This window comes from Bombina bombina, chromosome 3, assembly GCF_027579735.1.
Source record: "Bombina bombina isolate aBomBom1 chromosome 3, aBomBom1.pri, whole genome shotgun sequence".
Taxonomy (NCBI): Eukaryota; Metazoa; Chordata; class Amphibia; order Anura; family Bombinatoridae; genus Bombina; species Bombina bombina.
In genome coordinates this window covers 29855513-29881369 of record NC_069501.1, presented here as the reverse complement: position 1 = coordinate 29881369, position 25857 = coordinate 29855513, and positions in this window count along the sequence as shown.

Below are 25857 nucleotides of genomic sequence, written 5' to 3'. Positions count from 1 at the left end.
TCTGCTGCCCCCGACATCGCTGACACCTACATAATTTTATTAACCCCTAATCTTCCGCTCCCGATATCGCCGCCACCTAAATAAATCTATTAACCCCTAATCTTTCGCTCCCGATATCGCTGCCACTATACTAAAGTTATTATCTCCCACACTATAATAAATCTATTAACCCCTATTACGCCGCTCCCTGACATTGCCACAACTAAATAAAGCTATTAACTCCTAAACCTCTGGCCTCCCACATCACTACCACTAAATAAACCTATCAACTGCTAAACCACCAGCCCCCTACATCGCAACAGCCCAAATTAAACTATATTAACCCCTAAACCTAACCCTAACATAACCTTAACCCTAACACCCCCTAACTTTAACATAATTAAAATAGAGCTAAATTAAAGTTACAAATTATTAACTAACTACCTATTTAAATCTAAATACATACTTACATGTGAAATAAAACCTAAGCTAGCTATAAAATAATTAATAGTTATATTGTAGCTAGCTTAGGTTTTATTTTTATTTCACAGGTAAGTTTGTATTTATTTTAACTAGGTAGACCAGTTAGTAAATATTTATTAACTATTTACTAACTACCTAGTTAAAATAAAAACTTACCTGTGAAATAAAACCTAAGCTGCCTTACACTAAAACCTAACATTACAAAAAATAAAAAACACTAAAATTACAAAAAATAAAAAAAAACTACAGTAGCTCTCATCCTATTGGCTGATTTGAACAGCTAATAGGATTTCAGTAGCTCTCATCCTATTGGCTGATTTGAACTTCCAAAATCAAATCAGTCAATAGGAATGCAAGGGAAGCTATTTTGAAGTGTGTACCTTGCATTGAAGATTCAGTATACGGTGGCGACCGTATGAAGAGGATGCTCCGTGCCGCCGGGATGAAGATAGAAGATGCCGTCTGGATAAAGATGGAGCCACCTGCCGCCTGGATGAAGATGGAGCCGCCTGGATGAAGATGGAGCCTCCGGGATGAAGATCCTTCAAGCGGGACTTCAGCAACTATAAGTGGATCTTCGGGGGTTAGTGTTAGGATTTTTTAAACTTTTTTAGGTGGGGGTTTTTTTAGTTTAGGGTTTGGTCTTTTTCCGTAAAAGTGGTGGGTTTTACTGTTGGGGGGTAGTTTATTGTATGCTAGGTTTTTTTTTATTTTGGGTGGGCTTTTTTATTTTGATAGGGCTATTAGATTAGGTGTAATTCTTTTTTAATTTTGATAATTTCGTTTATTATTCTTCGTAATTTAGCTTTTGACAGGTAAGTTTTAATTTGATTTAAGATAGGGAAATTGTAATTTTAATATAAAGTTAGGGGGGAGTTAGGTTTAGGGGTTACTAGTTTAAATTAGTTTATTGCGATGTGGGGGGCTTTCGGTTTAGGGGTTAGTAGTTAAATTTAGTATATTTCATTGTGGGGGGCTTGCGGTTTAGGGGTTAATAGGTTTATTATAGTGGCAGCAGTGTAGGGCTTAATAACTTTAGTATAGTGGGGGTGATATGGGCGGGCGGCAGATTAGGGGTTAATTATATTTAAATAGTATTTGCGATGCGGGAGGGCGGCGGTTTATGGGTTAATAACTTTATTATAGTGGTGAGGATGTTGGGGAGCAGCGGAATAGGGGTTTATAAATTGTATTAGTGGCGGCGATGTTGGGAGAGGCAGATTAGGGGTTAATAACTTTAATATAGCATTTGGGATGCAGGAGCTCAGGCCTCGGTTTTGGGGTCAATAGGTGGTTTATGGGTGTTTAGTGCACTTTGTAACAGTTTAGTTAAAACTCATAACTACTGCTCTCAGATGGCGGTACGGATCTTGTCGGTATAGGGTGTAACACAAGCTTTTTAGCCAGAACGCAAAACTCGCAATGGCAGCGCTATCGGAATCCTATGAAAAAACTTCATTTTTACGAGAGCGGGACTGACGTTGCGTTACAAGCTAAAAGGCTTGCGGTACAGGTATACCGACAAGACTTGTAATGGCTGCGGTGCTGTTTTAACGCTGAAATTACAATTTTTTCAGCATTAAAAGACGAACGCACAACTCGTAATCTACCTGAATTTTAATAAAGGGGTCCAAGAATTTATATTTTCCCATAAAATATGTGTTGGTTAAATCAGTATGTTATGCTGAAATTAAAAAATAAATATTATTTAAAGGGACATTCTAAAACAAAACAAAAATCACATGTTCTTGTTTGTTAGAGCATGACATGTTTGCATTACTGACCCCAGCTGACTATACCTCCACAAATAGTTTAAACACATAAGCAAAATCCTGATTGGATGCAACAATACCCCTTAATTAGAATTGACCTATGTGTTAAACCCATATGTGGGTCAGTAATGCAAAATGAAAGAATGCCATGTTCGCTTTAGAAAGTCCCTTTACATTTAATTTGATTGTAGAGTGCACCATCTGAGTGGGACTGTCTACAAAATATCAGTAAGCGCTAAAGTTTCTCAGAAGCTCCAGAGTTCTTGGTGTTTGGCAGAAAACACAAGGAGCCTCTGAGTCTGTCAAGGTAGGCTCAGGCCTAGCAAAGCAGTGCTGGTGATTGGTGGCTACAAATTTGCTTCTTGTCATTGGCTCATCAAATGTGTTCAGCTAGCTGACTTTATGTGTTAAACAAATTTTCAGATAGTAAACACATAATTTTATGGAAGCATTAATGCAATAATTAAACGCACATTAAAGGGATACTAAACCTAAATTATTTCTTTAACGATTCAGAAAGAGCAGCAATTTTTTTTTTTTTAAAATCATATTTATTACAATTCAACAAATTTATACATTTTTATGCATTTTCACAAAGCGACAAAAGATACATAGATAATGAAAAGAAAAAAAAAACAGAAAACCAAAACCTCCATAAAGGATCAGCATAATATTATTCTTATCAGCAGAATTTTGAGTCTAGTATTCCTTTGTCTCTAATATTTCCCTGTTGAATTATTTTCCCTATATTTCCTTAAACGATACTAAACAAAATCATACAACCTAACGAGACAAAAAGAAAGAAAGAGAGAAGAAAAAAAAAAAGGAAAAAGGGTGAAAGAAAAGAAAGATACCCTACTCATCCTCTTCCCCCCTCAGCTCCTCCACCTCATGTACAATTACCACAGCTCCAATAATATCAGCTCTGTATTCTGAAAAGGGAATATAATATAATCTCTCTCTGTGACCTGTGGCCGGAAGAGATTTAATAAATGGAGCCCATTTACAAAAGAAATTTCTAATATCAGAATCATTATTAATATCCGTGTCACGTTGTTCTATCATACATTGTTTTTTAAGGAAATTTTTAATTTCAACCACACTAGGAATATCTCTTGTTTTCCATTTTTTCAATATTAAATACCTAGCTGCCAAAATAGAGACACTTATTATCTTTTCATTTAATAGTTGTTCTGTTTGGTTATCACAACAAAAAATAATAAGGCTTATCGACAGCTCCAGAGGGGAAATCCTAAGAGTAGTATTAATCCAGAATTCTAATTTGCGCCAGAATTGCCTAATCAAAGGGCAATTATATATCATATGTAAAAGGTCTGCAGCAACTAAGGAGCATTTGGGACATTTATAAAAATTCATATTCTGGAACTTATACCCTTTTTCTGGAATATAATGAAATCTGTGAAGTAATTTAAGATGAGCCTCTCTCCATGTTGCTGAGAGAGTAGCCTTTGACACTTTGTGAATGGACTTTTGTATAAATGTATAATCAATATAGTCCAGAGCCATAATTGATCTCCAATTCTGAGCGATTCTCTCTAAGGTTTGACTTGCTTTGCCTGCTCCTAAAAGATAATAGCAAAAGGAAATGGACATACGCCCTTTCTTAACTAATGTAAACCAATCCTCTAAGTCTCCCAATTCCCATTGCCACTCTCCTTCCTTTACCAGCTCCGATGCATAATGTCTTGCCTGCAGGAATGCAAAAAATTCTTTATTGCTGAGATTGAAACTATTTTTAATTTCTTCGAAAGTTCTGATGCATTTCTTCTCTTTGTCAATGAGTTGTATCATCAAATTTAATCCCATAGAGTGCCATTTCTTAAAAATAACAGAATCTAAACCAGCTTGGAATAATGGATTTCCTATTATAGGGAGATATTTAGAAACGCTACATTTAATCGAGAGCAACTTCCCTATCTTCCACCAGGCCTTCAATGGATTCAAAATCATTTTATTTCCCTTGATACTAGAGGGCAAGCCCTTTAGATCACAGTGCAACAACGCCCGTGGGAGATATGGGTCACAAACACTTTCCTCCAGTGGGTTATTTAGAACATAGTTGTTACCAAAGATCCAATCTGCTGCAATTCGTGCCAAAAAGGCAAGATTGTACAATCGTACGTCAGGTAATGCAAAACCAGCAAATATTTTGGCATGTGTTAATTTATTTAGGGCTATCCTAGGTTTTCTCTTCTGCCAAATAAAACTTCTAAGCCAACTATTTAGCCCTCGAATGTCCCTATCATAAAGTATTAGTGCTGTATTCTGTAGTATATATAATAGTTTGGGAAGGAGAACCATTTTAAACAGGGCTATCCGTCCTGAAATAGAAAGAGGTAGGTTTTCCCATGCTCTAAGTTTATCCTTGATTATGGTCATAATTGGAGGGATATTAAAATTATATAGATCTCGTGGATTGGTAGGTATTACTATGCCTAGATACTTAAATGAATCCTTAACTGTTCTAAAAGGGCTGTTCAGAAAGGAGTCTTTATTTTTTCTTAGCCAGTACAGCTCTGATTTCATGACATTTATTTTGTAACCGGAGAATAGTCCGAATTGATTGGTGATTTTCAAAAGCTTTGGTATATTAACCTTAGTTAAGTAGACAAGAATATCGTTTTCGTATAGCACTAGTTTCATCTCCTGTCTACCTATTGTAACCCCTTCCAGCTGTGACCTGATCCTGATAGCCAAAGGTTCCACACTTATGTTGAAAAGGAGAGGAGAGAGGGGGCACCCCTGCCTAGTTCCACGATTAAGTACAATTTGCAAAGAGGGGGTATTATTTACAATTAACCTTGTTGTAGGAGCATTATATAAATTCGTAATAAATTTGGGGAAGTTACCTTTAAACCCAAAATGTCCCAGGGAGGTAAAGAGGTGATCATGCTGTATTGAATCGAATGCCTTCTCAGCATCAATTGTCACAATGGCCAGGTCAGGAGTTTGTTCCCCCTCTCCTCTCTCCCCCCCCACCTCTGTCAAAAAAATGCTCTGTCACCACCAATACCTCTCTAATTTTCGCTGATGAATTCCGTGAATTCAAGAAGCCTGCTTGATCTTTATGTATAATATTCGGTAATATCTCCTGTAACCTTTTAGCCAAAATTGACATAAGTACCTTATAGTCAACATTTAGTAGGGCTATCGGTCTGTATGATTCCCTATAGGCTGGATCTTTTCCGCCCTTAAGAATCAACGTCGTAAAGGAAGCTGAGAAAGCTTTCGGCACTGATTCTCCTTCAATATATATAGCATTATATAAATTTCTGAGATGAGGCGCAATCTCTGAAGATAAGATCTTATAAAATTCACTTGGTAGCCCATCCGGGCCTGCAGCTTTATTAATAGCAGATTCAGAGATCACTTTCTCTATTTCTTCTACCCTTATTGGCGCATTGAGAATCTCTATTAATTCTGCAGATACCTTAGGGCAGCCAATTTCACTCCAAAATTCTTCTGCCTGTGTTAAGTCAGATTTTTTAGAGGCATATATTTCTTGGTAATATTTAACCATTTCCTTGTGTATTTCTGTGTTTTCCGAAAGGAACTTTCCGTCTACAAAAAGTTTTTCAATAAATGATGACCTTTTCTCATTTCTAACCAATTTAGCCAGTAGTTTCCCAGATTTGTTACCATATCTATATAACTTAGATTGTAATTTCAACTCTGACTGGGTTTCTTTATAAATAGAAAAAGTATCTTTATCACTTTTTGCCCGAAGATAGCTTGCCCAGTTAACCGGGTTTCTTGTCAGGAGAAGGCGATTATATGAATTAATTACTGCATTATTCAATTCTTTCTCTCTTGATCTTAATTTCTTATTTATCATAGCAGTATAAGCAATAATTTCCCCTCTCATGACTGCTTTGGCCGTTTCCCAAAGAATAAGGGGGCGATCCCGATATTCTCTATTAAACTGAATATAGTCCTCAAATTTAATCTTCAAGTGAGCTTTAAATTTTTTATCGGAAGCTAAAAAGGAGGGAAAGTAAAAACGAGAAGGGCCTAATCCAGGAATTGTTAATTGAACATTCAGAGAAATTGGACCATGATCGGAGAGAAAGATAGGTAATATCTTTGCTTTAATTTTAACTGTGCACAACCTTTCATCAACCAGAAAAAGGTCTATTCTTGACATAGTCTTATGCGCTTTGGATAAGCATGTGAATTCTCTAACGTCGGGATTCTGAATCCTCCATATATCTTTTATATTTAAATTTTGACAAATTTTAGCCAGCAATTTGGTTTCCAAGTTATCTTTTTTATTCTTCTTATGTTTTTCTTTATCTCTTAGCCTGTCCAAGGGACAATGAGGGGCCATGTTAAAGTCTCCTCCAAGAATTAAATATCCTTCCTGGAAGGAGAGAATCTTAGCTTGTATCTGATTCCAGAATTCTGGGTCAATAATATTAGGTGCATAAATATTACAAAGTGAAAAGATTGTTTTATCCATTTTAATCTTTAAAAATATATATCTCCCCTCTGGATCGGCGAGAGTCTGGATAATGTCTACATTTAATTTTTTCCCTATCAAAATGGCCACCCCTCTTCTCCTGCATGTACCTGGTGAGACAAAGATTTCTTTTACCCATCCCTGTTTAAGTTTCAAAGTTTCCTCCAAAGTTAAGTGAGTTTCCTGTATGAAAACTATATCTGATTCAAGCCGTCTTGTATGTGTTAAAATAGATTTCCTTTTAATGGGTGTTGATATCCTCCTCACATTCCAAGAAACTACCTTAAAATTAGCCACCAAGCTGGTCATTTATCTGGGAGGGGGAAGAGCAAGAGAGAGGGGAAAGAAAGAAAGAAAGAAAGAAAAAAAAAAAAAAAAACGCCAGGGGGGAGGGGACCAAGAAGGAAAAAAGGAGAGAAGAAGGGAAAAAAAAAGAAAAAAAAGTAAATAATTCCTGACCATTCTTGGAGCATCTCATTTCTATAATTGCTACCTTAGCCAGAATGACTTTTACTACTTCTGAATATTTAATTGTTGTAACAGTTTTTCTGCCTCATGTGGATTGTCAAACAGATGGGCCTTACCTTTAACATATATTTTTAACTTAGAAGGATATATGATTAATGCCTGATAACCTTGTTGGATACATTTTGTACATATTGGGGCCAAGTTCCTTCTCTTAGAAGCTGTTTCAAATGAATAATCTTGAAATACAAGAATTTTTTTTCCCTTATAAGTTATAGGCTGATTTTTATGAAAATACTGAAGAATTGTAACCTTGTCTTGGAAATGAAGTAATTTCGCTATAATTTGTCTAGGTCTACTATCTTCCTGCCTATCCATTGTTTGTCTCCCCAATCTATGTATCCTCTCAACAACTATTTGTGAATGGTTGGGAGGAATTTTAAGTATCTGAGCTAGCTCCTCAGGGATGAATTTACTTAGATCTTCCGATTGACCCTCCTCGGGCACCCCTATAATACGAATGTTGTTTCGCCTAGCGCGATTTTCCAGGTCTTCAATTTTGTTCTTCATTTTGGAAATGATTAAATTATTGGATTCAAGATTAGACCCCTGAACTGCAGCAGTATCTTCCAATTCGGATACTCTCTGTTCAACTTCATCTAGTCTGTTAGAGAATATTTTTATCTCCTGTCTGAGTGAATTTAGATCTTGTTTGATCTCAGACCTTAAAGCCTCAAATTTAGGGGTTAATGCCTCAGAGATGCTAGCAACTAAGGACTGTACGTTAGTTAATTCATTCATAGGTGGGATACAACCTGCAGTTATAGGTAATTCAGAGGGTGCTTCGGCCATAACCTTAGTCCTCCTCTCTCTCTGTTTAGCTGCCATGACTGGTGAAGGAGTCCGGGAGTGCAAGTGAAGGAATTTATCCATGTGCCGTAGGACTTGGGGACGAATAATCTTATTTAGGGAAAATTATATAAGTGCATAAATGGGAAAAGGGAAGTGAGGGAAAGGAGTGAGGGGAAATGTGCCAAGGAGTGAAGGGAGGGTGTGCGTTTCTTATCTTCCATCTCTATTCCAAAAAAATCAAATTAGTGTACTTAAGCTCGTTCACCAAGTCATGTATATAGGTTAAATGACAGTATAGAGGAGGGCTAATAAATTAAACAAGTTACCTATTCTATAGTGATACCTGTTAACGTTAATTCTATTAGTTATAATGATGCCCTCAGGCCCAAGATACTCTAGATATAACTTATCAGATACCAAGATCTAACAATTTTTAAATCTAAATTCAGAAAAAAGAAAGGGAAAATCCTTGTTAAATAATACTAGTGTTAAACATCCTTAGACAGTTTTCAATATAAAACAGTGTTCAAAAACAACATATAAAGGTCAAAAAGTCAGTTATTACTTTCTGCTAATATTACCCTCTTAACTTTACACCTTCACACTGTTTAGCAAAAAAAGGAGGTTTAACACATGCGAAAATGAGGAGTTAGTTAATAAATGGCTACCAAATACAGGACTCAAACCATATAATTCTCAGTTTCTAGAAAAATATAGGGGTAGTTTGAGTTACATTATGCTTTATTTACTAGTTCCCCTAAGCCCTCTATATTATCACTTAACCAAAATTTGCTAATATGATTTAGGTAATTTTTCAAAATTGAAACCTAGGCTTTATGTCACCTAACTAAATTATAATAATTTAATAACAAATATAATACCATAAGAAAAAAACAGGAAAATTGAGAAATCCCAAAAGAAAAAGAAAATTCAGCAAAAAACAAGAAAATCTATAAATAGAAAAAATGTGGCCAACAAATTATTATAGATTCAATTCACTATTACTTTTGCAATATTGACAATAGCCAAAGAAAATATAATAATGCTCAATCAGCCAGTCCAAAGTCTTTTCAACTTTAAATTTCTCGTCTTTATTATTGTTTGGCTTACGTGTTACTTCCCTTTTGGGCTTTTGTTGTAAATTAGTCAAGGTATATTAAGCCACTACCATCAACTATTTCCCAAGTTACTGGTTATTTTTTATTTGTCTCAGACAAAGAGAAGCCACAACCTTTTCGATTTGTTATCCCCCGACTCAATTACTTTTCTTTTCCCTTCTGAATTATGATCTTTTTAGAAGTCTGCTCCAAACTCAAAACTTGTCAGCCAAACATACGATGTAGCAGAGATGTCAGTTCATGAAAACTTACCCCTTCTTGCGTTCTTTATCTGCCCGCCGCCAACCTTAACAGCCTGAATTCCGGGTGTCTCATTGCCGCATATGATCCAGATGAATGCCACCGGCGGCTCCTTCTCTGCAGATCGAATCGCGATCCACGCTCAGCTCCCCTCACGCAGCACCGGTGGGGGGAAGAGAGCGGAACGTCACCAAGCAGCGACGGCAAGACAGGAGCAATTCACCCTTCCAAACTCCCGGTCCCTCCCACGCAGCACCGGTGGGGGAGGGAGGGGGGGGAGAACGCACACTGGCCAGGAACACCCCAGCACCACAACAAGTAAAATTCAGGTAATTGAACGAGACTTTTTTCCTCCTTCCTTTCACTCTCCAAGAAACGGGTCCAGCGCAGCAGGCAGCGCAAGAAGGGGGAAAGAAGCCGTAGCCACTAGATCCAACAGGGCTCCATCAAAGGGGAAAAAAGATATCTCAGGGCTGGTGCAGTAAAGTAGGCAATGCACCTGTTAATGATTGGGAAAAGAAAAAAGAAAGGTCACTTAGAATGGCCAAGTAGCAAACTCAGGATAAAATAAGTGGGTAAGTTTTTGAGACAGTGGGATGACAAACCACTGTTTTAGGTTCCAGAGTCGATCTTCCTTACTGTCAAGGAAACAGCAGCCTCAGACTTGAGGCCAGGCGCGGTGGGGAAAAAAAAACCCGCCAGTGTTTAGAGGACTGGAGTATCGAGCCTTGCAGCACCTGTATAGCTCCTCCTCCACCAGAACCTCCTCCCTAGAGCATGCCTAAGGAATTTTCAAGAGCATCAGAAAGAGCAGCAATTTTAAGCAACTTTCTAATTTACTCCTGTTATCAAATTTTCTTTGTTCTCTTGGTATCTTTATTTGAAAAAAAATTGGCCGGCTCCTATGTCTACATTCCTGCTTTTTCAAATAAAGATACAAAGAGAACGAATACTGACCCCTTATACAAACCAAACAAACCAGTTTACAATAAATTCACCTTATACTGGGAGGAAAATTAGATTTAATTTTGCTTTTGATCATTCTTTTTTGCAATATATGTTCATATTTTACATTGTATTCATTTTTTAAACAAATACATTGTTACTACACTGACAAGAACACAGTCCCATCTAATCAGTCAGAGTTCCCTCACCCGGTACACTGCATGGGCATCAGTCAGGCAAGGGTTAAGGTAATTAATAACAAAGTATGAATAATGCAGAATAAACTTGCTATGTAGGTAGTTACCTGACAACACTGTGCATTAACCCCCTCAATACCCTCTGATGCTATCAGATTAACCCTTTGTAAGGACCGCTGGGTGTCTTGTTACATACAGGGAATGTCTGCAGTAATCAATATCTCTCCCAGAATACATCTCACTTATTGTCTTTTCCTCATGTTTTAAATCTGAAACCATCATATTTATTCCCCAACATCCTCCTTTCCCTATTCCCCTTCTCCCCAAACCCCCCTTCCCCTTTATTACCCCCTCTCCCCAAACCCCCCTCCCTCTCTATTACCCCCTCTCCACCATCACCCCCTTCCCCTCTATTACCCCTCTCCTACATTACCCCCTATCCAACATCACCCCCTTCCCCTCTATTACCCCCTCTCCATCATCACCCCCTTCCCCTCTATTACCCCTCTCCTACATTACCCCCTCTCCACCATCACCCCCCTCCCTCTCTATTACCCCCTCTCCACCATCACCATCTTACCTTCTATTACCCCCTCTCCATCATCACCCCCTTCACCTCTATTACCCCCTCTCCATCATCAACCCCATTTCCTATCTTCCCCCTTTCCCCATTACCCTCCCTCTCCCCATAATTCCCCACTATTACTCCTTCTGCCCATCACCATCCTTTCCCTCTATTACCCCCTCTCCACCATTACTCCCTTCTCCTCTCCTACCCCTCTCCATCATCACCCCCATTACCCATCTTCCCCCTTTCCCCATTACCCTCCCTTTCCCCATCATTCCCCACTATTACTTCCTTTGCCCATCACCACCCTTTCCCCTTATTGCCCCCTCTCCCCTATCACCCTCTTTCCCTCTATTACCCTCTTTCCCATCACCCTCCCCCTCTCCCTATTAAACACCCCCCTTCGCTATCCCCCCAATATGCTCCACCCCCTCCCCTAAGAGTTGTTAGCAAATTAAATAATATAAAGTCATGGCAGCAGGATTGTTTAATAGCAGCTGATCATAAAAAGCACAATAAACTGCTAAACACCCTTAAGGGCCTTGTGGAACAGGTGAGATTAGGTTACAAATTCATTGTGCGTCACAGCTAAAAAGTCTCTTTATTTTATCTAAACCATGAAACTTCTATTTATGTCCTCGTAGTGCTGTGTTTTTAATGACACTCTAATACACACATTGTGCATAAAAGCTTGCACATTATTTAACAGCAGACTCCCCATAGCCTATATCATATGTCTCATGCAGGTCACATAGCTACGTCATACATCAGACTGGTTAGTTTCCCCAGATCAAGGTAACCATGTGTTTGCAAGACCCTGCTGGGAGGCGGTGCACATGATCAAGTACCTCTGTGCTCCTAACTGACCCTGCAAACTCACTTAGGGAGAGTCCAGCAGTGGCCAGATGCTGCTACAGACGTGTGTAGCCAGGTGCCCTGTGTCACTGTCACACTCCTGCAGCAAGGCATGGAATAATCTTTGTAGATATTAAACAAAGCTAAACACCTCTGGCTTTATCTGTTTCCTGGGACCTGTCTGCTCCAGAAATAGAGCTTTGGTGCCTAGGGCTGAACCTTTTAGATAGGTGACTCCCTGTGACGTTGGTACAAGTTGCAAGGCACACAGTGTCATTGTGTTATGTGGTGTACAGATGGGAAGTGCTCCAGTTAAAGGTGCACTCACTGCCAACTCACAAAGTAGTGATTGATGCACTTGGCTTTTATATCTGAATATAACAACTATAATTTGATGTCATTCAGCTTGTAAACACGATGAGTGGGCCTGGGAGGGGTCGGTTTGTCTGCTGTTTTGTGTCTCATTAAACAAGGTGTAAAACTAGATATTGCACAGCCAGCGTTTTTTATACAGTAATTACTAAAGAGAAAGAATGATGTCTGGTGTGACAGCCCCAGACTAACCTAGAACAGGGGGCTGAATAGGGGTCTTTTTGTTCTTCTCTATCATCAATCTGGGATTCTAATAAAACATTTCTAATGTATTAAATACATTAAACTAATATGGGAGAGGTGGTAAATCTTTTCAATAGTCTGCGCCCAAGTTGCCAGTAATCTTCTAAAATTTTAAGTCAGAGCAAACAATTTTAAAGGGACAGTCTACTTGATTTTTTTTTATTGTTTAAAAAGATAGCTAACGCTTTTTCTACCCATTCCATTCAGGGTCCCTGTTACCAGCTGGCATCATAAAAGGGGTTCAACTTAGTACTTATGCTTTAATATAAATACCTAAATTATGGGAGGGTGAAATTTATCCCTGCCCCCCCACCCCAGATGCTATTGCTCATTTCCTGTGCAGAAAACAGACAACTGAGATTAGCAGGTGAAACCGTGTAACTGCCCCAGAAACGTCTAATCTGAGCACTGAGTCTTCGGGGCCTATTTATCAAAGCGTCAACTATGTTCCATTCGCCGGCATCAATACGCTCGTCAAACATCGCTGCCGCAGACCTGAATACGATCTCCTTATTTATAAAAACACCTGTCAAAAACACGCGCGTCAAGTGCGATGCGAAGAGCATTGGACTTGTGTTATCTAACAGTCATCGATGTCGCGGTTATTCGGGTTTTTCCCAACTTTATTTTTACCATTACATTACTGTCCATGAACAAGCACATTTCTAAAGCTAATCTTTTATTTTTCATCTGTTAATGTCTAAGAAATAGCTACATTTATACCTCAACAAACAATATCTCATAGAAAGTTATCTTTATATTTATTTGTTATATGATACTTTCACATAAATTAATGTGTATTTGCATTTCTAGAAGTCATTTTTTAATTATTTTTTTAAAATTATTATTAATGCTAGAATTTGTACATATATCCTTGCACATACTTGTGCTACTCACTCATGAGACAAATACCAGGGTGCAGAACCCATACTACAATGCTATATATATATACCTGTATATATATATATATGTGTGTGTGTGTTATGTCAGAAATCTTTTGCACACATATTTACATGTCCCTAAATTCCTTTTGTTTTGTTCTAAACAATGTTGTCTGTCATATCTCTGTTTATTTATACCTCTATATGTATATAGTGTAAATGTATTATTATTCTGTTGTCTGTCATATCTCTGTGTTTATTTATACCTCTATATGTATATAGTGTAAATGTATTATTATTCTGTTGTCTGTCACATCTCTGTGTTTATTTATACCTCTATATGTATATAGTATAAATGTATTATTATTATGTTGTCTGTCACATCTCTGTGTTTATTTATACCTCTGTATGTATATAGTGTAACTGTATTATTATTCTGTTGTCTGTCATATCTCTGTGTTTATTTATACCTCTATATGTATATAGTGTAAATGTATTATTAGTCTGTTGTCTGTAATATCTCTGTGTTTATTTATACCTATATATGTATATAGTGTAAATGTATTATTAGTCTGTTGTCTGTCATATCTCTGTGTTTATTTATACCTCTATATGTATATAGTGTAACTGTATTATTAGTCTGTTGTCTGTCACATCTCTGTGTTTATTTATACCTCTATATGTATATAGTGTAACTGTATTATTAGTCTGTTGTCTGTCATATCTCTGTGTTTATTTATACCTCTATATGTATATAGTGTAAATGTATTATTATTCTGTTGTCTGTCATATCTCTGTGTTTATTTATACCTCTATATGTATATAGTGTAAATGTATTATTATTCTGTTGTCTGTCATATCGCTGTGTTTATTTATACCTCTATATGTATATAGTGTAAATGTATTATTATTCTGTTGTCTGTCATATCTCTGTGTTTATTTATACCTCTATATGTATATAGTGTAACTGTATTATTATTCTGTTGTCTGTCATATCTCTGTGTTTATTTATACCTCTATATGTATATAGTGTAAATGTATTATTAGTCTGTTGTCTGTCATATCTCTGTGTTTATTTATACCTCTATATGTATATATAGTGAAAATGTATTATTATTCTGTTGTCTGTCATATCTCTGTGTTTATTTATACCTCTATATGTATATAGTGTAACTGTATTATTATTCTGTTGTCTGTCATATCTCTGTGTATAATTATACCTCTATATGTATATAGTGTAAATGTATTATTAGTCTGTTGTCTGTCATATCTCTGAGTTTATTTATACCTCTATATGTATATAGTGTAAATGTATTATTATTCTGTTGTCTGTCATATCTCTGTGTTTATTTATACCTATATATGTATATAGTGTAAATGTATTATTATTCTGTTGTCTGTCATATCTCTGTGTTTATTTATACCTCTATATGTATATAGTGTAAATGTATTATTATTCTGTTGTCTGTCATATCTCTGTGTTTATTTATACCTCTATATGTATATAGTGTAAATGTATTATTAGTCTGTTGTCTGTTATATCTCTGTGTTTATTTATACCTCTATATGTATATAGTGTAACTGTATTATTATTCTGTTGTCTGTCATATCTCTGTGTTTATTTATATCACTGTATGTATATAGTGTTACTGTATTATTATTCCGTTGTCTGTCATATCTCTGTGTTTATTTATATCACTGTATGTATATAGTGTAAATGTATTATTAGTCTGTTTTCTGTCATATCTCTGTGTTTATTTATATCACTGTATGTATATAGTGTAACTGTATTATTATTCTGTTGTCTGTCATATCTCTGTGTTTATTTATATCACTGTATGTATATAGTGTTACTGTATTATTATTCCGTTGTCTGTCATATCTCTGTGTTTATTTATACCTCTATATGTATATAGTGTAACTGTATTATTAGTCTGTTGTCTGTCATATATCTGTGTTTATTTATACCTCTATATGTATATAGTGTAAATGTATTATTATTCTGTTGTCTGTCATATTGCTGTGTTTATTTATACCTCTATATGTATATAGTGTAAATGTATTATTATTCTGCTGTCTGTCATATCTCTGTGTTTATTTATACCTCTATATGTATATAGTGTAAATGTATTATTAGTCTGTTGTCTGTCATATCTCTGTGTTTATTTATACCTCTGTATGTATATAGTGTAACTGTATTATTATTCTGTTGTCTGTCATATCTCTGTGTTTATTTATATCACTGTATGTATATAGTGTAAATGTATTATAAGTCTGAGCAGGAATACTTGTGAATATAACGTAATAAGGGTATCATATGTATTTATTTGCAATCAATGGATGTTTTAATGGGATAGGAAAGTAAAAATTTAAGTTGCATGATTCAGAGCATGTAATATAAAACACTTTAAAATTCACTTTTATTCTCAAATGTGCTTTGTTCTCTTGGTATCCCTTGTTGGAAAAGAATACCCACATATACTACACTAGTGGGAGCTAGCTGCTAATTGGTGCCTGCACACATTTGTCTCTTGTGATTGGCTAAATAGATGTGTTCAGCTAGCTGCAAGTAGTGCAATGATGTTCCTTCAGCAAAGGATAACAAGAGAATGAAGCAAATTTGATAAAAGAAGTACATTTGAAAGTTGTTTAAAATTGTATGTTCTATCCAAACCATGAAATAATATTTTGGGTTTTCCTGTCCCTTTAAGAGCTGGGTCAGGTTTCTCTCTGCACCTGTCTAACCCCTCTTGGTTTGCAATCTATTTTTAAAAACCACCCCTTCACAGGTGTTATAAAATGGGCTGGCATATAAGATGACATTTCTTACTGAAAAAGAAATTCAAGAGAAGGAAGAAATACACTGAAAATAGCATGACCGTAAAGAGGTGATTTTAATTTCTGCTGTATCTGAATCCTGACAGTTTAATGTTAGGTGGGCTATCCCTTTGAGCTATCAGTTTAAGATTATATTGAATCAAACATCAATTTGAATTTTAAAATCCTTGTCTAAAATATTACACTGTGGCCTAGATTTAGAGTTCGGCGGTAGCCGTCAAAACCAGCGTTAGAGGCTCCTAACGCTGGTTTTGGGCGCCCGCTGGTATTTGGAGTCAGTGATTAAAGGGTCTAACGCTCACTTTTCAGCCGCGACTTTTCCATACCGCAGATCCCCCTACGCCATTTGCGTAGCCTATCTTTTCAATGGGATCTTTCTAACGCTGGTATTTAGAGTCGTTTCTGCAGTGAGCGTTAGAGCTCTAACGACAAGATTCCAGCCGCCTGAAAATAGCAGGAGTTAAGAGCTTTCTGGCTAACGCCGGTTTATAAAGCTCTTAACTACTGTACCCTAAAGTACACTAACACCCATAAACTACCTATGTACCCCTAAACCGAGGTCCCCCCACATCGCCGCCACTCGATTAAAATTTTTAACCCCTAATCTGCCGACCGCCACCTACGTTATACTTATGTACCCCTAATCTGCTGCCCCTAACACCGCCGACCCCTGTATTATATCTATTAACCCCTAACTTGCCCCCCACAACGTCGCCGCAAGCTACTTAAAATAATTAACCCCTAATCTTCCGACCGCAAATCGCCGCCACCTACGTTATCCCTATGTACCCCTAATCTGCTACCCCTAACATCGCCGACCCCTATGTTATATTTATTAACCCCTAATCTGCCCCCCACAACGTCGCCGACACCTACCTACACTTATTAACCCCTAATCTGCCGAGCGGACCTGAGCGCTACTATAATAAAGTTATTAACCCCTAATCCGCCTCACTAACCCTATCATAAATAGTATTAACCCCTAATCTGCCCTCCCTAACATCGCCGACACCTAACTTCAATTATTAACCCCTAATCTGCCGACCGGAGCTCACCGCTATTCTAATAAATGTATTAACCCCTAAAGCTAAGTCTAACCCTAACACTAACACCCCCCTAAGTTAAATATAATTTTTATCTAACGAAATAAATTAACTCTTATTAAATAAATAATTCCTATTTAAAGCTAAATACTTACCTGTAAAATACATCCTAATATAGCTACAATATAAATTATAATTATATTATAGCTATTTTAGGATTAATATTTATTTTACAGGCAACTTTGTAATTATTTTAACCAGGTACAATAGCTATTAAATAGTTAAGAACTATTTAATAGTTACCTAGTTAAAATAATTACAAATTTACCTGTAAAATAAATCCTAACCTAAGATATAATTAAACCTAACACTACCCTATCAATAAAATAATTAAATAAACTACCTACAATTACCTACAATTAACCTAACACTACACTATCAATAAATTAATTAAACACAATTGCTACAAATAAATAAAATTAAATAAACTATCTAAAGTACAAAAAATAAAAAAGAACTAAGTTACAGAAAATAATAAAATATTTACAAACATAAGAAAAATATTACAACAATTTTAAACTAATTACACCTACTCTAAGCCCCCTAATAAAATAACAAAGCCCCCCAAAATAAAAAATTCCCTACCCTATTCTAAAATACAAATATTACAAGCTCTTTTACCTTACCAGCCCTGAACAGGGCCCTTTGCGGGGCATGCCCCAAGAATTTCAGCTCTTTTGCCTGTAAAAAAAAACATACAATACCCCCCCCCCCAACATTACAACCCACCACCCACATACCCCTAATCTAACCCAAACCCCCCTTAAATAAACCTAACACTACCCCCCTGATGATCTTCCTACCTTGTCTTCACCATGCCAGGTTCACCGATCCGTCCTGGCTCCAAGATCTTCATCCAACCCAAGCGGGGGCTAGACATCCACTGAAGAAGTCCAGAAGAGGGTCCAAAGTCTTCCTCCTATCCGGCAAGAAGAGGACATCCGGACCGGCAAACATCTTCTCCAAGCGGCATCTTCTATCTTCTTCCATCCGATGACGACCGGCTCCATCTTGAAGACCTCCAGCGCGGATCCATCCTCTTCTTCCGACGACTAGACGACGAATGACGGTTCCTTTAAGGGACGTCATCCAAGATGGCGTCCCTCGAATTCCGATTGGCTGATAGGATTCTATCAGCCAATCGGAATTAAGGTAGGAATTTTCTGATTGGCTGATGGAATCAGCCAATCAGAATATAGTTCAATCCGATTGGCTGATCCAATCAGCCAATCAGATTGAGCTCGCATTCTATTGGCTGTTCCGATCAGCCAATAGAATGCGAGCTCAATCTGATTGGCTGATTGGATCAGCCAATCGGATTGAACTATATTCTGATTGGCTGATTCCATCAGCCAATCAGAAAATTCCTACCTTAATTCCGATTGGCTGATAGAATCCTATCAGCCAATCGGAATTCGAGGGACGCCATCTTGGATGACGTCCCTTAAAGGAACCGTCATTCGTCGTCTAGTCGTCGGAAGAAGAGGATGGATCCGCGCTGGAGGTCTTCAAGATGGAGCCGGTCGTCATCGGATGGAAGAAGATAGAAGATGCCGCTTGGAGAAGATGTTTGCCGGTCCGGATGTCCTCTTCTTGCCGGATAGGAGGAAGACTTTGGACCCTCTTCTGGACTTCTTCAGTGGATGTCTAGCCCCCGCTTGGGTTGGATGAAGATCTTGGAGCCAGGACGGATCGGTGAACCTGGCATGGTGAAGACAAGGTAGGAAGATCATCAGGGGGGTAGTGTTAGGTTTATTTAAGGGGGGTTTGGGTTAGATTAGGGGTATGTGGGTGGTGGGTTGTAATGTTGGGGGGGGGGGTATTGTATGTTTTTTTTTACAGGCAAAAGAGCTGAAATTCTTGGGGCATGCCCCGCAAAGGGCCCTGTTCAGGGCTGGTAAGGTAAAAGAGCTTGTAATATTTGTATTTTAGAATAGGGTAGGGAATTTTTTATTTTGGGGGGCTTTGTTATTTTATTAGGGGGCTTAGAGTAGGTGTAATTAGTTTAAAATTGTTGTAATATTTTTCTTATGTTTGTAAATATTTTATTATTTTCTGTAACTTAGTTCTTTTTTATTTTTTGTACTTTAGATAGTTTATTTAATTTTATTTATTTGTAGCAATTGTGTTTAATTAATTTATTGATAGTGTAGTGTTAGGTTAATTGTAGGTAATTGTAGGTAGTTTATTTAATTATTTTATTGATAGGGTAGTGTTAGGTTTAATTATATCTTAGGTTAGGATTTATTTTACAGGTAAATTTGTTATTATTTTAACTAGGTAACTATTAAATAGTTCTTAACTATTTAATAGCTATTGTACCTGGTTAAAATAATTACAAAGTTGCCTGTAAAATAAATATTAATCCTAAAATAGCTATAATATAATTATAATTTATATTGTAGCTATATTAGGATGTATTTTACAGGTAAGTATTTAGCTTTAAATAGGAATTATTTATTTAATAAGAGTTAATTTATTTCGTTAGATAAAAATTATATTTAACTTAGGGGGGTGTTAGTGTTAGGGTTAGACTTAGCTTTAGGGGTTAATACATTTATTAGAATAGCGGTGAGCTCCGGTCGGCAGATTAGGGGTTAATAATTGAAGGTAGGTGTCGGCGATGTTAGGGAGGGCAGATTAGGGGTTAATACTATTTATGATAGGGTTAGTGAGGCGGATTAGGGGTTAATAACTTTATTATAGTAGCGCTCAGGTCCGCTCGGCAGATTAGGGGTTAATAAGTGTAGGTAGGTGTCGGCGACGTTGTGGGGGGCAGATTAGGGGTTAATAAATATAACATAGGGGTCGGCGATGTTAGGGCAGCAGATTAGGGGTACATAGGGATAACGTAGGTGGCGGCGGTTTACGGAGCGGCAGATTAGGGGTTAAAAGTGTAATGCAGGGGTCAGCGATAGCGGGGGCGGCAGATTAGGGGTTAATAAGTGTAAGGCTAGGGGTGTTTAGACTCGGGGTACATGTTAGAGTGTTAGGTGCAGACGTAGGAAGTGTTTCCCCATAGGAAACAATGGGGCTGCGTTAGGAGCTGAACGCTGCTTTTTTGCAGGTGTTAGGTTTTTTTTCAGCTCAAACAGCCCCATTGTTTCCTATGGGAGAATCGTGCACGAGCACGTTTTTGATGCCGGCCGCGTCCGTAAGCAACTCTGGTATCGAGAGTTGCATTTGCGGTAAAAATGCTCTACGCTCCTTTTTTGGAGCCTAACGCAGCATTTGTTTGAACTCTCGATACCAGAGTTAAATTTATGGTGCGGCCAGAAAAAAACCCGCGGAGCGTTAACAGCCCTTTTACCGCCGAACTCTAAATCTAGGCCTGTGTGTCCTAATGTCAGCATTAATGTTTATCTTTAATACTAATTTCACATATACATACTTTCCAAGTATAATGCACAATGTAACAAATGGCACTTACAAGTTCTGATGAGTGATCAATGACACAAGTATCGAGCAATTTGATTTGTTAGTGATAGTTTATAATGTGTATTTGAATCAGATTGGCTGATGTCATAAATCATGTGATTATGCATATTCCAATCAAAAGTGGTGGAAATATTTACTAGTGTGTGGGTTGTTTAGGAGTTTGCGCCATAATTGGTGTGAAAAGTGTTGAGTCAAATATGGTGCGAAGTGGAGATTTTTCCAAAAAATAAAAAAGGAAGTTAGCTATATTATGTTGTGTATTTATTTCATTTTTATCTCTATATCTATTAGTGCAACAAGTTTGGGGCAAAACTTTGCACCAAATTTGTATGAATACTGTCCCCTTGCTTTGTAATGAGAGACAAATTTGTAGCATAATCCATAAGTAGTAATGTATTTTTCATTTTTATCCCTATATCTACTAGTGCACCAAATGTGGAGCAATAATATTGTTTGATTTAGAAAGTGTATACAAATTTAATAGAGTTTCTAATTTACTTTTATTATGTAATATACTTCATTCTCTTGCAGCATCGAACATAAGCTTTCTGTGTTTTCAAACTCCCATAGACTTCTATGGCATCCGCGACCTCAAGGGTCCCGATTCCGCTCGAATACCACGGTTTTCAACTCGCATCGATCTGTGTTGGATTGAGATTGCGGGATCATATTTTACGTCACAAATTTCAACATTTGCCGATCTTGACGCTTTGATAACTACGGCGGATCAATCTCGCAACAATTACGACACGGAATTCAAGCGTATTTTCAGTTGACGCTTTGATGATAAATAGGCCCCTTCATGTATATAGCAGTAGCAGCAGCAATGTACTGGGACTCTGTCATGTCAGGTCATAGCTGACCCGTATCTGGCATATTTATAAAGAAATCAAAGGCATCTCGGCTTCATATAATTTTAGTAATACATTATAATGTTTACAGTACCCAGCCACCTACTAACCTGTAAATCATGTTCTATAACTATGTTTTATGCTGATACATTTTATTCTGTAGTAACCTAAAATGTAAAGTATTTTAAATCCCTTTAGGGAGAAATAAGTGACAAATAAATGAATATTCTTTATATTATAATGTGCTGTCTATATACAGTATAGTTAAGAAAACTGTTAAAAACACGGGTGTAAAGTCTGTTCTAGTTTAAATTCTCATTGCAGAAATACCAGCATCTTAATAGCCTTTAAAAGAACAAAATAATGGGGCATGAAACACTGAAATGTAAAATGCTTAAAGTGATAGTAAATCCTAGCGTTTGTCTGCAGTGTTCGCCGCACTAAGCGCTTCAGGCAGCCCACGGCAGAATGCTATTTTATCACTGAGGTGATTTTAGCCAATAGCGTGCTAGCTATTTGACATAATGCCAGCTGTCCCACACGGCTATTGGCTAAGAGGTGGAAATGTCACTACACTGAAAAATAGCGTTCTGCCGTGGGCTGCCTGAGAAGCTCAGGGTGGCGAACGCTACAGACAAATAAAGGAACTTTCAGCGTGAAGTATTTTATACTTTATGACTGAAAGTTCCCTTTATTTGTTTCACTGGTAAATCCTAGCATTTCACAAACGCTAGGATTTACCATCACTTTAATTCTACGGGGCGCATTTAATAAGCAGCGGTCGTAAAAACGCTGCTCCTTAACTTGGCTGCCACCTTTTAGGATGGACTGCAATCATTCTGATCAGATGCGATTGGCCGCCAATGTGCCGGGGGCGGCATTGCACAAGCGTTTCTTGTGAAATGCTTGTGCAATGTTAAATGCTGACAGTGTATGTTGTCGGCATATAGCGATGCAGGGCGGACATGATTCGCTATATCGAATCATGTCCGTCTGGGGTTTTATAAATTGACCCCTATGTAAAGCAAAAAAAAAAAAGGCTTTGCAATATACTTATGTTTTTTTCTCCCACTTTTCCTGTAATTTATATATAATTACTCCACTATATATAATGGAGTTTCTAATTCTCAGAATTTAACTCTGCTATATAAATGTCACTAACTGGCCTCAGCAGAGGGGATATGATAAGATACTGTAAAACAAGACACGTTTTGCTGACAAAATGAATGTGGCTAGCTGTGTTTTCTCTAGTTAATAAGTCCGATTGGTTCCTCGAAAGTGCTGGGGCGAAATGTTACATTAACAAGGTGTTAATGTATTCGGAACATTTTCAAACTCTGTACGTTCATTTATTATAGGACTGCAGAAAAGTCTTGCAATTGCAAGGTAGTTTATGTTTCTTTAAATTCTATGAGCCAGTGTCGTCACGTGCACAAAAGAAAGCATTGTGCAGTGTTACTATTGTTAGTGTGCACTTATTCGCTCACATTTTGTTACAAGTCAAGGAGGCCCATTTATAATGCTCCATACGGAGCTTGAGGGCCCGTGTTTCTGGCGAGTCTAAAGACCGCTGCTCCATAACCCTGTCCGCCTGCTCTGAGCAGGCGGACAGGAATCACCACCTCCCTGCTGGCGGCCCATTGGCTGCGAGTCTGCAGTGGGCGGCGTTGCACCAGCAGCTCTTGTGAGCTGCTGATGCAATGCTGAATATGAAGAGCGTATTGCTCTTCGCATTCAGCGATGTCTGTCGAACCTGATCCGCACTGTCGGATCAGGTCCGACAGACACTTGATAATTTGGCCTCAATGGCTAATATTCATTGTGCGCATATTGGTATGGTGCGTGTTACAGTAATGATGTTAGAAAGCGCCAATACATAAAGTTGTATTCATTTCCCTGATGAAAGTTTAATTTTGACTAGACTATCCCTTTAACAACTTGCAATATGAGCACAATGAGGTCGCTACTAGTGCTTTGAACTTGACACTAAAAAAACAGGACGTACAAAGCTTAATAATGCACTGCACATTAATGTACAGTAATGTACTGCGTTTAACATCTAGTCGAACAATCATCTGATGGTAAAACAACTACACACAAGAGCAACAGGGAGGGAAAGTGGTGGTGGTGGGGAATTATAAAATACAAAAACAAATAAACGGGGAGAAAATTAGCCCCTCCCAGTACCCCCTGCACCTTATATATTCAGCTTTGTAGTAAGCTTTTGCTCTCTATCTCCCCCCTCTCTTTTGCTCTCTCTTTTTCCCCCCTCTCTTTTGCTCTCTCTCACTCCCCCTTCTATTTTGCTCTCTCTCTCCCCCTCTCTTTTGCTCTCTCTCTCGCCCCCTCTATTTTGTTCTCGCTCTCTCCCCCCCCTCTCTTTTGCTCTCTCTCTACCCCTCTCTTTTGCTCTTTCTCTCCCTCTCTTTTGCTCTCTCTCTCTCTCCCCCTCTATTTTGCTCTCTCTCTCCCCTCTATTTTTCTCTCTCTCCCCCTCTCTTTTGCTCTCTCTCTCCACCTCTCTTTTGCTTGCTCTCTCCCCCCTCTTTTGCTCTGTCTCTCCCCCTCCCTCTTCGCCCTCTCTCTCCCCCACTCTCTCCCTCTCCCCCCTCTCTCTCCCCTCTCTATCCCCCTCTCTCTCTCCCCCCTCTCTTTTGCTCTCTCTCCACCTATCTTTTGATCTATCTCCCCCCTCTCTTTTACTCTATCTTCCCCTCTCTTTTGCTCTCTCTCTCCCCCTCCCCTCTATTTTGCTCTCTCTCCCCCTCTCTTTTGCTCTCTCTCGCTCCCCCCTCTCTTTTGCTCTCTCTCTCTCTCTCTCTCTTTTGCTCTCTCTCTCCTCCCTCTCTTTTGCTCTCTCTCTATCCATCCTCTCTTTTGCTCTCTCTCTATCCCCCCTCTCTTTTGCTCTCTCTCGCCCCCCTCTCTCTTTTCCCCTGTAATTTGCTCTCTCTCTCCCCCCTCTCTTCTGCTTTCTCTCTATCCCCCCCTCTATTTTGCTCTCTCTCCCCCTTCCTCCTTCCCCCCTTTCTCTCACCCCACTTACTCTCTCTCCCCCCCTCTCTCTCTCGCCCCTCTCTTTTGCTCTCTCTTTGGCTCTCTCTCCCCCTCTCTTTTACTCTATCTCCCCCTCTCTTTTGCTCTGTTCCCCCTCTCTTTTGCTTTCTCTCCCCCTCTCTCTTTTCCTCTGTCTCCCCCTCTCTTTTGCTCTCTCTTTCTCCCCCTCTCTTTTGCTCTCCCTCTCTCCCCCTCTATTTTGTTTCTCTCTCTGTATCTCCCCCTCTCTTTTGCTCTCTCTCCCCCCTCTCTTTTGCGCTCTCTCTTTCCCCTTCTCTTTTGCTCTCTCTCTCTCTCCCCCTCCCTCTCTCTAACCCTTCCTCTATCTCACCCCCTCTCTCTCCCCCTCTCTTTTGTTCTCTCTCCCCTTTTCTTTGGCTCTCCCCCCCTTTCTTTTGCTCTCTCCCCCCTTTCTTCTGCTCTCCCTCCCCCTCTCTTTTGTTCTATCTACCCCCTCTCTTTTGCGCTCCCTCTCCTCCCTCTCTTTTGCACTCTCTCCACCCTCTTTTTTAATCTTTCTCTCTCCGCCCCTCTCTTTTGCTCTCTCTCTCCCCCTCTCTTTTACTCTCTCTCCCCCTATCTTTTACTCTCTCTCGCCCTCTCTTTTGCTCTTTCTCTTCCTCTATTTTGCTCTCTCCCCCTCTATTTTGCTCTCTCTCTCCCCTCTCTTTTGCTCTCTCTCCCACCTTTCTTTTGCTCTCACCCCCTATCTTTTGCTCTCTCCCTCCCCTCTCTCTTTTGCTCTTTCTCTCCCCCTCTCTTTTGCTCACTCCCTCCCCCTCTTTTGTTCTATCTATCCCCCCTCTCTTTTTTCTCTCTCTCTCTCCCCCTCCCTCTCTCTTCTCCCTCCCTCTCCCCCTTCCCTCCCTCTCTCCCCCGTCCTCTCTTTCCCCCCTCTCTTTCCCCCTCTCTCTCCTCCATCTATTTTGCTCTCTCTCCCCCCTCTCTTTTGCTCTCTCTCCCCCTCTCTTTTACTCTCTCTCCCCCTCTCTTTTGCTCTCTCTCCCCACCTCTCTTTTGCTCTCTCCACACCCTCTCTTTTGCTCTCTGCCCCCTCTTTTGCTCTCTCTCCCCCTCTCTTTTGCTCTCTCCCCCCTCTCTTTTGCTCTCTCTCTCTCTC